General features: G+C 33.6%; 1 protein-coding gene and 1 pseudogene across 1 annotated transcript in view; both read right to left on the bottom strand.

Moving 5' to 3' along the window:
• The window catches only part of LOC100724144 (small ribosomal subunit protein eS1-like), a 44,969-nt pseudogene extending 31,156 nt beyond the window's left edge, over positions 1 to 13,813 (bottom strand).
• Zswim5 (zinc finger SWIM-type containing 5) overlaps positions 1 to 15,703 on the bottom strand; it is a 180,916-nt gene that overhangs the window by 98,071 nt on the left and 67,142 nt on the right. The gene's annotated exons all lie outside the window — the stretch shown is intronic.

The following is a 15,703-nucleotide window of genomic DNA, read 5'->3' as shown; positions in this document are numbered from 1 at the left end:
GCACCTGCCTTGCAAGCAGGCAGTCGTAAGTTCGATCCCTGGTACCAATAAAAAGGAAAAAAGACAAAAAAAAAAAAAAAAAAAGAAAGAAAGAAAGAAAGAAAATGGATCAACCACCTTTTTTGGCTCCCTTTTTGCCACCTTTCATAAGGCACTTTTTATTGCCTACTGCCATGGTGCTGCTCAGAGAGCCAAAATGCCCTTGTTTATACTTTTAAAAATCTGAGATTTTGATTTGTATTGGCATTAAACTTATACATCAATTTTAGGAAAATGGAAATTTTCACTATATTAAGTCTTCAATTTGTGAACACATTCAGTCCACTTTTTTAGGTTGTACATTTATTTCATCACTGTTTAGGAGTTTTCAGTATTTAATTCCTATACATGTTTTGTTAGAAAAAATTAGATAACTTCTTAGAAGTTGTAATAATTTGTTTTTAAAATCTGTATTGGTTTGGTATTACAATCTTGTGTTTGATTCCTTGCTAAAAGAACTTACTAGTTTCAGGAGTTTCTTGTAAATTAATTAATTAACTTTTGTGCTGGGGATCAAACCCAGAGCCTTGGGTATACAAGGCAAGAATTCTACCACTGAGCCATATCCCCAGCCCTCTTTTCTTTGGTTTTGGTAGTAGAGATTGAATTCAGGATCTTGTGGCTGCCACTGAGCCAAATCCCTAGCCTTTTCTCATCTAAATACTTTTAATTTTTTCTTCTCATGTAGCAGTTAAGATATTGAATAGGAGTGATTAGAACATGTACACTTTTGCCTTGTTCCTCATCTTACAGGACATTTGCTATTTCACTAGCATAATTAAGATGGAGATTTTATTATGTTGAGATCTCCTTTTGTAGTCTGTTAAGAATTTAAGTCACAAGTGGATGTTGTATTTTGTCCAACTGTATTTTTCTGTGTGAGTTAGTATGATCATATATTATTTATGTAGACTATTAAATATTGTAGATTATATAAATTAATTTCCATCAGCTTTTCATTTACTTGAAAGCCTACTTTCTTGCAGTTTATTATCCTTTGTATATATTTCTGGATTTAATATGCAAACATTTTGTTTAAAATTTTTATTTTTTTATTTATGAAGAATATTGCACTATAGTCATCCCCCACGCTGTTTTAATAGTAAGGTAGTAATACTTCTATAAAATGAGCTTGGAAATGTTCATATCATAGTATCCAGATTATTTATTTACTCTAATGAATTTTAATTCTGCCCAGATTTTAAAACTACCTTCTGTGGAAGAGACAGAATGAAGTATATTTACTCCATCTTGTCTAGTTCTACAACCTTGCTCCTTTTGTAACTTGTTTATATCTTTACATTTTAAGTAAGTTTATAGTAGGCAGGATATGATTAGGCCTAGCTTTTTTTAAATCCAATATGACAATTTCTACCTTTTTATTAGACTGTTTAGAAATTTACATTTAATACGGTTATTAATATGACTGTTTAAATCTACCATCCTGGGGCTGGGGATTTAGCTCAGCGGCATAAGTGCCTGCTGTGCAAGCAGGCGGTCGTGAGTTCGATCCCTGGTACCGATAAAAAGGAAAAAGACAAAAATAAAAAAATTTTAAAAAATAAAAAAATAAATCTACCATCCTATGCCCTGCCTAGTGTGACCCTGAGTGGCAGGCAAGCCTCCTGTGCTGAGTGGTATGAGTGGAAGGCCTGCACAGCAAATTCCACCTAGCCGTGCAAGCTTGGTACCTAACTTGGAACCTGTTAGAGCCCTACTCAGTGACCCCAAGCAGCTGGGGAGCTTTGGTGTACTGTGAGGCATGAGCCGAAGGCCAGTATAGCATACTCCATCAAGATGTTCAGCCTTGCCACGCCACTCAACCTGGTAGAGCCCCACCCAGCAACCAAAATAAGCCAGGGAGCCTTGGAGTACCATGTGAGGCGTGCGGAAGGCCCACCCCATGTACTCCCCCAACTTGAGGGACCTCTGAGTACCACTAGGGACGTGGTAATACCTGCCTAATGACCCCCACTCAACTGGGTAAACCTCCTGCAGTATGGACAGATATCATCAACTGAGGAGCAACTGACAACTTGCATTTGGCTTCTCCGGGGTATATAGGAAAATGATAAAACAAACAAAGCAAAACACAATCTCAAACCTTCAGCCCACCCCAAACAAGCATAGGAGACATAGATATAGAAGAAAGTGTAAGCCCATATACCTGAAACTTCTAAAATGATAGCAACTGAAGTAAAGAAACAACTCCAGGAAGCTGTAAAGAAACTCAGATCAGAAATAATCTCCCAGGTAAAGGAAGAAATGATAAATATACTAAAAGAAATGCTGAACACATCTAAAGAAGCCATAGTTAAAAAAAAATTGAAGAGTACTGCAAAAAGACAGTAACCTTGAATGAACTATATAAGAAAACAATAGAATACAAGAAACAGATTCAAGAGTATCTAGGAAATCAAAAATTCCATCAAAAGTTGGCAAAACCACCTGCATAAATGTGAAGATAAGACTTTCAGACCTCGAAGACAAGATTGCATGCATTGAACAGGAAAGCAAAGATCTTTTAAAAACAACAATGGAATCAGGAATTAACAGTTTAACAGTTGTAATGCAAAGAAAAACAATATAAGATGATACGTCTAAACAAAAAGGTGACAACACAAATGATATCAAAAGACCATTTATAGGAGTAATAGCCAAAAATTTCCCCAAAATGGGAAAGGAAACTAATAGACAGATAGGTGAAGCATATAGAACTCCAATTAGCCACAATCAAAATAATTCTACACCCAGACATATAATAATCAACAGTCCAGAAATTCAACATAGGAACAGAATATTAAAAGCTGTTACAGAAAAGATACAGATCATCTATAAAGGAAAGCCCATCAGACTCATAGCAGACTTCTCAGCACAAACAATGAAGTCAAGAAGTGCATGGAGTGTGAAGTATTTCAAATCCCAAAGGAAAATGACTTACTTGCAACACTGATTGATGTACCCTGCAAAACTCTTCTTCAAGATGGAGAAATGACCAAGAACAGCTTAAGTGCTTCACAATCAAAACCAACCCTGACCAAAGAATACTGAAAGATATTCTAGATAGACATAAAAATAACAACAACTTTAAGAACAACAGAAAAAACTACTAAGGGTAGACAATTAAAGAGAAGGGAAAGGTAAAGAACCAACAGCAGAAAGATAAAATGACAAAATGAGACAGTATATATTAGCCATTAGTGTAAATGGCCTCAATTCACCAATTAAGAGAAACAGACTGGCAGAATGGATCAAAAAACAACATCCAACCATATGTTATATAAAAGAAACCCATCTAACCCAAAAGGAAATTCATAGACTGAAAGTCAAAGGATGGAAAATAATACTTCATGCAACAGGAACCCATAAAAAAGCAAGGGTAGCTGTACTGTATGCAGACAACATAAACTTCAAACCAAGAATGAGCAGAAGAGATAAAGAAGGCCACTATATACTAGTTAGGAAAAAACTTCAAGAGGAAAAGATAACAATCCTTAATATATATGCAGCAAATATGGAAACACCCAGCTATATAAAACAAATATTAATAGAAATGAAAAATCAAATAAGCAACAACACAATTATAATTAATGGAAGGCCTTAACACCCCATTGACACAAAGAGACAGATCAACTAGACAGAAGTCAGCAAGAAACAAACCTGTGTTGAGTCAAACCTGTGAACAAATGGACTTGGTAGATATGTACAGAGTGTTCCACCTAACAATATCAGACTATACATTTTTTTCAGCTTCACATGGGACATTCTCTAAAATAGACTACATAATAGCCCATAGAAGATGCTCAAATAAATGCAAAGAACTGAAATTATCCCAAGCATATTATCTGACAATAGTGCTATAAAACTGGAAATTAATGACAAACTGCAAAAACTCCATAAACACATGGAAATTAAATAATACACTCCTGAACAATCAATGGATCACAGAGGAAATTAAAAGAAGAAATTAAACAATATCTACAAGAAAATGAAAATACAAATAAAACTTACCAGAACCTGTGGGATGCAATGAAAGTAGTCCTCAGAGGTAAATTTACTGTGGTAAACTCGCATATCAGGAAAACAGAACAAACACAAATAAACAGCCTGATGCTACACCTCAAATATTTAGAAAAAGAGCAAGTCAAGGCCAAAACCAAAAGAAAGGAGGAAATTATAAACATGAGAACAGAAATCAACTCAATAGAGACTAAGAAAACAAATACAAAGAATTAATAAATCAAAGAGTTGGTTCTTTGAAAGAACAAATAAAATTGATAAGCTTCTACCCAACCTTATTTTAAAAAGGAAAGAAAAAACTCAAAGTCATGCATAAGGAGTGAGGACAAAATCACTACAGACCCTGTGGAAATATAGAAGATAATATCTACTTCAAAAATCTTTATTCTCATTGGTTTGATAACAGAAGAAATGGACAGATTCCTAAACCCATACGAATTACCAAAGCTGGATCAAGAAGACGTAAAACTGCTGAAGAACCCAATTTCAATTAATGAAATTGAAAATGTAATTAGAACCTTACCAATAAAAGAAAAGCTCAGGTCCTGATGGATTCACTGCTGAATTCTACAAGAAATTCAAGGAAAACTTAATTCCAACATTCCTCAAACTCTTCAACAAAATTGAAAGGGAAGCAAATACTAACTTGACTCATTCCTGGAAGCAAGTGTATTACCCTAATTTCAAAACCAGAGAAAGACCCAACCAAAAAAGAGAACTATGGGCCAATCTCCCTAACAAACATAGATGCAAAAATCCTAAATAAAATACTGGCAAACACAATGCAGCAAGTCATCAAGAAGATTATAGACCACAACCAAGTGGGATTCATCCCAGGCATGCAGAGATAGTCCAACAAATGCAAATCAATAAACATAATACACCACATCAATAGAGCCAAAGGTAAGAATCACATGATCATTTCAATAGATGCAGAAAAAGCTTTTGATAAAGTCCAACACTCACTCATGATAAGAACCCTACAGAACATTGGAATAGACTGTTTCTACCTCAATCTGCTAAAAGCCATCTATGACAAACCAAGAGCCAGCATCATATTAATTGGTCAAAAACTGAAATCTTTCACTCTAAAATCAGGAACAAGACAAGGCTATCCAGTATTACCACTCCTATTCAATATAGTGCTGTAAATAATAGCCAGAGCAATTAGACAAGAGAAAGAATAAAAGGAATAAGGACAGGAAAGGAAGAAGTTAAATTATGATTATTTGCAGATGACATGATACTCTACATAGAAAACTCCCAAAACTCCATTGAAAGACTCCTAGATGTAATAACCAAATTCAGTAATGTAGTTTGATACAAAATCAACACTCAAAAATCAATAGCATTCCTGTACATAAACAACAAACTCACCGAGAGAGAAACAAGAGAAGCCACACCATTCATAGCAGCATCCAAAAAATGAAATAGTTAGGAATCAATCTAACAAAGAAAGTAAAAGATCTCTTTAGTGAAAATTACAATACTCTGAAAAAAGAGGATGTTAGAAAATAGAAACACATTCCTTATTCATGGACAGAAAAAACAAACATTGTGAAAATGGCTATACTTCCAAAACTCTATCCAGATTTAATACAATTCCAATTAAAATATCATTAACATACATCACAGATCTAGAGAAATCATTTGCAAAATTTATACCAAACCAGAAGAGACCTAGAATAGCAAAGGCAATTCCAGGCAACCAAGGCAAGGCAGGTGGCATCACAATCCCTGACTTGAAGTTATACTACAAAGCTACTGTGATAAAATCAGCATGGTACTGGAATAAAAATAGGCTTCAAGATAAGTGGAATAGATTAGAAGATACGACCACAACTACAAACACACTCAGCCAACTTATGTTTGACAAAGGGGCCATGCATGTTCAGTGCAAGAAAGATAGCCTCCTTAACAAGTGGTGCTGGAAAAACTATCTTTCCTTTTCCCAAATCTAAAACTAGACCTATATCTTCTACCATGTATTAAACTAAAGTCAAAATGGTTCAGAGATCTAAATATTAAAACAGAAACACTAAATCTGCTGGAAGACAAAGTAGATAGAAATCTTAAAGACATAAGGGTAGGCAGAGAATTCATGAAAAAAATCAAATTGCATGGGAAATACTTCTCAGAATCAACAACTGAAATCTTGTCTTATCAAGTTTCGCATGTCTAAAGAAATCACTGACAGAATGAAAAGAAAACCCACAAACTGGGAAAAAATCTTAGTCAATTGTCCCTCAGACAAAAGACTTCTATCTAAAACATATAAAGAATGAAAAAAACAAATCAGATCCCCAAAATTCAAAGACCCAATCTAAAAACAGGCATCTGAGACGAATACGCATTTCTCAGCTGAAGAAATACAAATGGCAAATAAATACATGAAAGACGCTCAACATCATTGGTCATTACAGAAATGCAAATTAAAAGCACACAGAAATCCCATCTCATTCAAGAAAGAATGGTCAGGGTCAAGAAAAATACCAGTAACAAATGCTGGAGAGGCTGTGAGGAAAAAGGAACTCTTCTGCACTGCTGGTAGGAATGTAGACTGGTGCAACCACAGTGGAGGTCAGTCTTGGAGGTTCCTCAAAAAGGTGGGGTTGGAAGTCCCATCTGACCCAGTTATTCTACTTTTGGGTATATTCCCAGAACTGAAAACATCATACTAGAGTGATGTATGTACCCCATGTTTACAGCAGCACAATTTATAATAGCCAAATTTTGGGAATAACCTAAATGCCCATCAACTGAGGAATGGATAAAAAAGATATGGTATTTTTATACAATGGAGTACTACTCAGCTATAAGGAAGAATCACACTGAGGTTTTTATAGATAAATGGATGTGACTTGAGACCACACTCATAAGTGAAATAAATCAAATTCACATGTGTAAATACCATCTTGTCTCCCTAGTGTAAGAAACTGAAAGAATAAATGAGATACAAAATCTTTAATAAATATTGTGAAATGGCAAAAACTGCTCCAAGGTGAATAACAGGGAAAAGGAGAAAAGAAGGAAGAGGAAAAAAGATATACATTTGTATGTATACACTTAAGATAGCTAAGATGATTATAATACTAATTCTATTAGTTCTTGAAACAGTTAACATTCATAGAATCAGATCAATTTTGCATGTTTACATCTGGTAATCTTTATAACTCTTTTGAAGATAACTATGCAAAATAACAATTTTAGTTATGTTCCTACAACCTTGTTTTGAAAGCCTATATTGTTATTGTTTTGGGCTCTTTGTTACTGTTATGTCTCTTTTGTTTTTCTTATATTTTGTTTTTACCTCTAATACAGAAAGGATAGATGTACATGTATAGGTTTATACATGCCTAGAACTTCTAAAGAATTTACAAGAATTGACTTTATTACGTGTGATATGAACCACTACTCTGAAGAAAATGTGACATGGTAGCCATTGCTGATTTTCCATCATCTTGTTTTGAAGTCCAATAATGTTTTTATTCTTTGTTTTGATTAGCTTTCTTCTGTTTTATATTATTTGATTTCAATATATACGAAAATAAGGATAGCTATTTTCAAGAGATAAACAGACATTATGGTAGCTGTGCTGATTTTTCTATTGTTTGGTTTTTAAGGTCTGTAATGCTTTCATTCTTTTGTTTCAATTGGTTTTATACTATTTTGTTTTGTTTGATTCATTTTATGTGAAGATATGGACAATTATTTCAAAGAAAACAAGAGACATTATGGTAGCTACTGTTGATTTCCCGGTGTTCTGAAATCCTGTGTTGTTTGCATTGTTTTGTTCTGATCTGCTTTGCTCTGTTTTGTTTTATTTTATTTAAAATAAAATTTTAAAAAAAGAAAGCTATTACCAGAGACAAATAAATCATCTTTTATGACTCTACTTCCTTTGGTGACATCAAAACCTCTTTTTGTGCATTTCAGGGTGGATAGTATGTATATACCTGGGGCAAACAAATGTTTTCTTAAATAAAGATTGAGGATATGGTTGTATTTCAATAAAATTTTAATTCTGAAAACAGGTGTCAGATCAAAGTGGTGTGTGGACTGTAGTTTCTCAGTCTCTAATGATACTTTTAAGGCCATCAACTTTCAAGCAACATATTATTCTATTTCATTTAAAGTAGTATAACACTCAACACTTAATTGGTTAAGTATGTGGCAGTACTAAGTTTTTCTGTGCAAACTGTCCTTAATTTAGATAGAAGTGCTTTCCAGCTGGCTTTTATGTTCATTTATCTTTATCTTTTAGTGCTTTCTTGATTTTAGAGAATAATGTAGAAAAAAATCAGTACCTTTTTTTGCTTAGACTTAGAATTCATCAAGGACCTACTACTTTTAATGAGAAATGTTTTTTAGGAACAAAGATTGAAGCAGTGTGGTAATGCATACCTATAATCCCCTCAGGACGATCACATGAATTTCAGGCCAGCCTGGGCTACACAGTGAGTTCAAAGCTCCCTAAACTACACAGGGAGACCCTATTTCAAACAGAACAGAACAGAACAGAACAGAACAGAACAGAACAGAACAGAACAGAACAGAACTGAACAAAACAGAACTGAACAAACCAGACCAGACCAATCAACAAAAACAAAAACCCAAACACTAACAAAACAGAAAGAAACAAAGATTGAGGTATATGCCTAGTGCCATTGTTTCTAACCTTTTTTAGTGAGCTAGAAAGTATACTTTCAAAATAATGAATTTACATCAGTATTTCAAAATTATATTTAATATTACAAATTTTCCTCTAAAATTTCTCTAACATGCCAGGCATGGTGGCATCACTCATGCAGTTGAATTCATTAAAAAGTTGCTTGGATGGAAGATCCAAATGGCCTTACTTGTGTCAGAAGATTGCTAAGTGTGAGATACCAGATTCTCTTTCATATGGCATGTCACAATTCACTATGTGCTCCATTGTCCTTTCATGACTGTGTCAGGACAACATTCCAAGAGAGTAAAAGTAGACATTATGGTATCTCTTATGATCAGCTGTAAAACTGGTACAGCTGTAGAATCTGGTTGGTGTCTTAAGTTACTTTTCTCTCATTATTGACACAAAATACTCAATACCCAAAGTTAAAGAAGGAAAGGTTTATTTATTTCATAGCTTTTAGAGGTTTCAGTCCATAATCATCTAGCTCCAAGGAAGGGTGGCATGACAGACAAGCATCATAGAGGTAAAATAGTTCATGGCAGGCAAAAAGTACCAAAGCAAGCAAGAGATGTGGCTTCTCTTGCTATTGATTTCTTACTTCATTATGTTATAACCTGACAATATGCAGGGAATTATTTCAGTTCTTCTGTATTTAACCATGCCTGTAAGCTAAGGTATGATCTATTTTGGGAAAAGTTTTGTGTACTGCTGAGAAGAATGTGTATTCTGTTGTACTATGAAACACCATAGACATATTAAATCCATTTGTTCAACAATAGTTTAATGCTGATATTTCCTTGCAGATTTTTGTTGGTTGACCCATTTAATTGTGAGATTAGGGTATTGAATTCCATACCATTGTACTGGTACCTATCTGCTCTTTTAAGTATAGTAGTTTTTATTTTATGAAGTTAAGTGAGTAGATATTTACAATTGGTATCTCTTCCTGTTGAATTGTTCCCTTTTACCAGTATGCAGCAGCCATCTTTGTTTGTTTTAATCCGATTGGCTCAAAGTCTGCTGCATCTGAAAATAACTTAGCTACTCTCACTTGTTTTGGGGCTCCAATTGAATTAATATTATTTTCCAGACTTTTATTTTTGTATATGTACTTCCTTTTGGCTGAGGTGTGTCTTCCAGAGGCAATATGTGGTTACATTTATTTTTACTACCTTACCAGTCTGTGTCTTTTGATTGGAGAGTAGAGACCACTGACATTGACAGTTATTACTGTAAGGTGTTTATTGAGTCCTTCATTGCATTATTTTTCCAGTGCTGATTCCATTATCTTTTTCTTTTCACCTAACTACTCTCCAAGTTAGATATATACTTTTCCTTCATCTCTTTGGTGCTGGTTTTCTGTCTCTGTCTATGATTCCCTTAAGTATTTTCTGCAGTGCTGTTTTAATGTTTATACACTTCTTTAGGATTTCTTGGTTTTAAAAAGTCTTTACTTTTCTGTGGACTTGGAAGGTTAATGTTACAGAATATAAAAGTGTGGACTGACAACTGTTTTCTTTAAGGCTTGAAAAACTGCCCCAAAATCTGTCCTTTAAGTTTTGTGCTGAGAAATCTGCAGTTATTTTTATAGGTTTGCCTTTATAGGTTATTGGCTGCTCTACTTTAATAGCTTTTGGCATTCTTTTTGTTGAATTTCTAGAATGTTGAATATGATGTATCAGGAGATTTTTTTTCTGGTCATGACTATATTGGGTTCTACATACCTCTTATACTTGAATATTTAATTCTTTCCCTAGATTTGAAAAATCTGCTATAATTTCAATGAATAGATTTTATGACCTTTGAGTCATCTAATTTTTCCTTTTTTCCTATAATTCTGAGATTTTTTTTTAAGTCATCTAGCAGCTATTGAATCCAGATTGCATGGTGTCTTGCCATTTTTATGGTACAGTGAGTTTGTAATATACATATCCATCTTATTTTCTATTTCTGACACTCTGTCCTTGCTTTAGTAAATGTGCTAACCATTAAATTTTTTGTATCATGTATTTCTGCTTGTTTTCTTTCATACTTTCTAATTCATGGAAGTAGTCATGCATGTTTTATACTGTCGTATTTAATTCAGTTTATTGTTTATTCTTCAAGCTCATCAAACATTTTATTGGTAAAACCTTCTACCTAATAAATTAAATCCTTGTTGAGTTTTTGAACATCTTATGCATTTTCTTGTACATTGCTTCAAACATTTTGACAATTCAGTTTTTGAGTTATTTTCCCATAGCTTCCTTTCTCTTGTTTCTGTTATTTTTGTACATATTAGAAAATGAATAAATCATTAATATTCACAATATATCTTTCACTCTTTCTCATCAGCAAATACCAGTGCAATAATAGGACAGACTCAGGAAATCAATAATGTGATTGTTCTTTTTGTATACTGTGAATAAATGAAATTTTATCTTTTACTCTTTCTTTGTATAATAGAGTATAAAGAAGTTTCTCTTTTTCATTTACCATCAAAGAATTACAAGTGAACATTATCTGCCTGATTTTATTTTGATAGTATGTTACTTTCAATCAAAAACTTGAAACAGCACTAATGTCAATATAGATTCACCTACGTCAATGCCTCTATTTACATTTCTTAGATTACTTATTTTGCCTTTGACAATACTTTTCTCTCTTAAAATTTCCTTCCCTAAAAGAATGTACTTATTAAAAGTTGATTGTTAAAAGGAACTAGCATTTACATGAGATTTTCTGTTGTAACCGTTAAAATTTTGTTTTAGGCAAAAGATCCCAATTTACAGAAGTATCCTAACTTCTCTCTATATACTATTCATGAAAACCATGGCTTATTCAGGCACATCCTGGGAGGGTGCTGTGACACAAACTACCCACTCTCCATACATGTACAATCCATTTGAGAAGATCACATCTATTTTACGCCACAATTTAGACCCAATCAATCTGAGGCAGATACAATATGGGTAATAAAAACCCTAGTAATGAATTGGCCCAAAGTAGGCATAGCTAGGGAGTAACTGAAATTTTGCTACTGGACATTTACCTTGTTAGTAATACCAGAAAGAGACAACATTTCAGTAGATATCACACCTGCAAACAACTCTATCATAAACCTTTCAGCCTGTACTGTGTTGACAAAAATTAGAGAAATAACTATAGAGGATCCACTTCCACATATTCTGCTGTTTAAATCATACCTGATTTACCGACCAAACAGGCACCATATGTGAAAGATTTATGCAGAAAACAAGACAGTATGTTCTGTGTTAGTCCCCACTAATCAGAAAGAAGTCACAGGGAAAATACAAGCAGAATTCAATGAGATCTAAATACTACATAAGTGTTTGATACTCTGGGGTATACTGTCAAAAGAAGCCTGCCCCCAAAAGGTAAGAGAACATCATCTCAACAAATATGCAAATCTCAATTTAGAAACATCAAAATCTGAGGCATTATAGCTTCTTCTGAAATTAATACTTCCATAATAGCTGATCCCAATTGTATCAAAGAAGATGAAATTCCATAGAGAATTTTTTAAAAATGAGCAGATGGTATAATTGGTTAGTGTGTGGTACTTACAGAAAAAAATGATCAATAAATTCAAAGAGCATAAAAACAAACAATTGAATGAAATACTAAGATAATACAAGAGATTAAAGAAATACAGATTTTGATTTAAAAAAAGAACCTTGGAAATGAAAAGCCCAATTAACCAAATTAAAAATTCAATGGAAAGCATAAACAGTAGGCTTGATCAAGTAAAAGCCAAATCTCAAGGTTTGAAGAAAAAAAATTACATTCAGGCAATAATAAAGAAAAAAAGATACTATCAAAGCATGTGCATGCACACACAGATAACTTGAAATATTTATTTAAAAAACAAATGTAAGAGTTACCTGGCATATGAGAAGGGATTTTAAATCAGACTAAAGGCATGGAAAATCTATTCGGTGAAAAAATAGCAGATAATTTTACAAATCTTTAGAAAAAAACGAACATCTAAGCACAAGAGGCATTCAGAACCCAAATGGACATGACCAGAAGAGAACCTCTCCCACATCATATTATAGTTAAAATGTCAAGAACAGAGACTATCAAAAGCAGTGAAAAAAATGCCAAATCATTTACAGAGGCAAACCCAACCAAATAAGAACAGATTTCTCAGCAGAAACTCTAAAGGTCAGGAGGGTAGGTAATAATGTATTTCAAGCTTTGAAAGAAAATAACTGCCAACCTGGGATTACTATATCCAGCAAAGTTATCTTTCAGAATTGAAGAAGAAATAAAGACCCTCAAAGCAGGAATCAAAAGAATGCATGCTCACCAATCCATTATTACAAAAGAAACTTAAGGAAGACTATAAACAGAAGAATGACTAACAATAGATTGAGAAGACTCAAACATCTGAAAAATAATAATGTAGTAAGAGTTTATACATACCTTTGAATAACAACCCTGAACATAAATGACCTTAAATCTCCAATTAAAAGACACTGATTGATAGACTGGATTGAAAAGATATGACCAAACTGTATGTTCCCTTCAAGAAACACACCTTGGCAAGCATATATGGCACATTCCCATAATTCTAGCACTCAGGAGGCTGAGGTATGAGGATCACCATGAGTTTGAGGCCAGTCTGTGCTACACAGTGAGTTTAAGGACAGCCTGAACTATGTGCAGAGATCCTTTCTAAAAGAAAGAAAGAACAAAAGAAAGAAAGAACAAAACAACAGGGGGCTGGGGATTTACCTCAGCGGCATAAGCACCTTCCTTGCAAGTGTGCAGTCGTGAGTTTGATCCCTGGTACCGATAAAAATGAAAAAGACAAAAAAAAAAAAAAAAGAAAGAAAAGAAAAAAGAACAAAACAACACCTCATATATAATGACATACACAAACTCAAAGTTAAAGGATGTAAAATGATATTCCATGCAAATGGTACCCAAAAGCAAGTAGGAGTACCTATATCATATTCAACCAAGCAAGGTCCCAGAAAAAAAAGAACAAAATATCCAAAACCAATAGAATAAAATAATAAAAATCAAAGCTGAAATTAATGTAATGAAGACTAAAAGACTAAATAAAATCAATGAAATTAAGAGCTATCTGAAATCATAAGAGCAATAAACCTTTAGCCAAACTAATAAGACTAAAACGAATAAAGTTAGAGACAAAAAGAGTGATATTACAGGTGATAACACTGAAATTTTAACAGGAACTATTTTGAAAACGTATATTCCAATAAATTATAGAACCTAGAATAGATAAATTTTAAGACATATATGACCTATCAATATTGAATTATGGGGATATAAAAATTAGAGCCAAGGATAAAAATAATATGCTCATCTTAAAAATTTGAAACTTTGAACCTGCTAGAAGGAAACATAGGGGAAATATTTCCAGTCATAGACACAGGCAAAGTTTTCCTGAATAGGGCTTCAATAACACAGGAAATAATAGCAAGAATAGATAAATGGGATTATAGGAAACTAAAACGTTTCTACACAGCAAAGGAAATAACAGGGTGAAGAGACAGCCTACAAAATGAGAAAACATGTTTGCCAACTTTTCTTAGGACAATGGATTTATAACACCCAGAATATATAAAGAACTCAAATACCACCAAAAAAAGCCCAAATAACCTAATCAATAAATTGGCAAATCAGGCAAACCAGGGTCCAGGAAGAGAGAAGCCAGATTACTCTCCCTGTGAATCAGCAGAATCCATGCTGCATCTGGGAGGAACGCATCAAGTGGAGCCCAGAAAGCAAGAATCCAAATCACCCACCCAGTGAGCTGACTAGTGTGCGGGCTGAGAATCTGCAACTTTCCCCACCCCACCCCCACCCCATCCCTTAAGCAATCAACTGGTTTGAAGGACAGACTGGATTGCAATTGAGGTACAAAACCAACTAGATGTTAGTATTGTTTCATTGACTCTGCAGGCCTAAGTACCTACTAGGAGGAAAACAGTATGCAATACAGCAAATATAGGGAATTGCCTTCTGTCTTGTTTTTGAAATTCAATACTGTCCTGTTTTGTTTTGTTCTATCTTATTGTTTTGTTTTATTCAATATTCTGTTTTGATTGGTTTTATTTTGTCTTGTTTTATTTGATTGTACTGGAACGGACAACTACTGGGCAAATAACAAGATATATGATGGTAGCCATTGGTGATTTCCTATTATCCTCTTTCAAAGTTCTGTACTACTTTCACTGCTTTGTTTTGATTGGCTTTACTCTGTTTTGTTTTGTTTTGTTTTGTTGGGTTTTATTCTCTTTAAAATAAAAAAATGGGCAAATTAATTCAACAGACACTTTTCAAAAGAAGAAGTACAAATGGTCAATATATATATGAAAAATGCTCAACATCTTTAGTCATTAAGAAGTTGAAATTTAAAACTATATTGTGATTCCATTTCATACCACTCAGGATTGCTATCATCAAGAAAATGAAAAAAAAATGCTGACAAAGATAAAGGGGAAAAGGAACCCTTTCACACTTTTTAAAAAAATAATTTTCATAGTGATTTGTTTTCCTTTTTTTGTTTTTTTTTTTGTTTTTGTTACCAAGGATTGAACTTATTACCTCACACTTGCCAGGCAGGTGCTTATGCCACTGAGCTAAAAAATCCCTGGCCCTTCACTTCATTTTTAAAGTAAAATTTACGTAAGATTTATTTTAACCACAACCAGTATACACTTTAATGCCACTGAGTCACTCAAAATCATGTATCTTGAGAAACTTTTCATTTTCTAAAATAAAAATTTATATTCAACTTTAAAGTTCACCCATCATCTTCCCAGCATTACACTATGAAATTAAAAACATGAACTTACAATACTAATATAACCAAAAAGGCTAGAGGTCTTGAGATTGTACTGTTCTGCAGTACAAGGTATTTATCTTTACTTTGTTTCTCAGTCTATGAAGGGATTCATTACAGGGGTAACAATAGTATAAATCACTGTGTCT

Source organism: Cavia porcellus, unplaced genomic scaffold (assembly GCF_034190915.1).
Source record: "Cavia porcellus strain 051 isolate PalLab524CR breed Dunkin Hartley unplaced genomic scaffold, mCavPor4.1 scaffold_25, whole genome shotgun sequence".
In the NCBI taxonomy this organism is placed as follows: Eukaryota; Metazoa; Chordata; class Mammalia; order Rodentia; family Caviidae; genus Cavia; species Cavia porcellus.
Note: the sequence above shows the minus strand (reverse complement) of the source record. Positions and strands in the feature narration are given on the sequence as shown.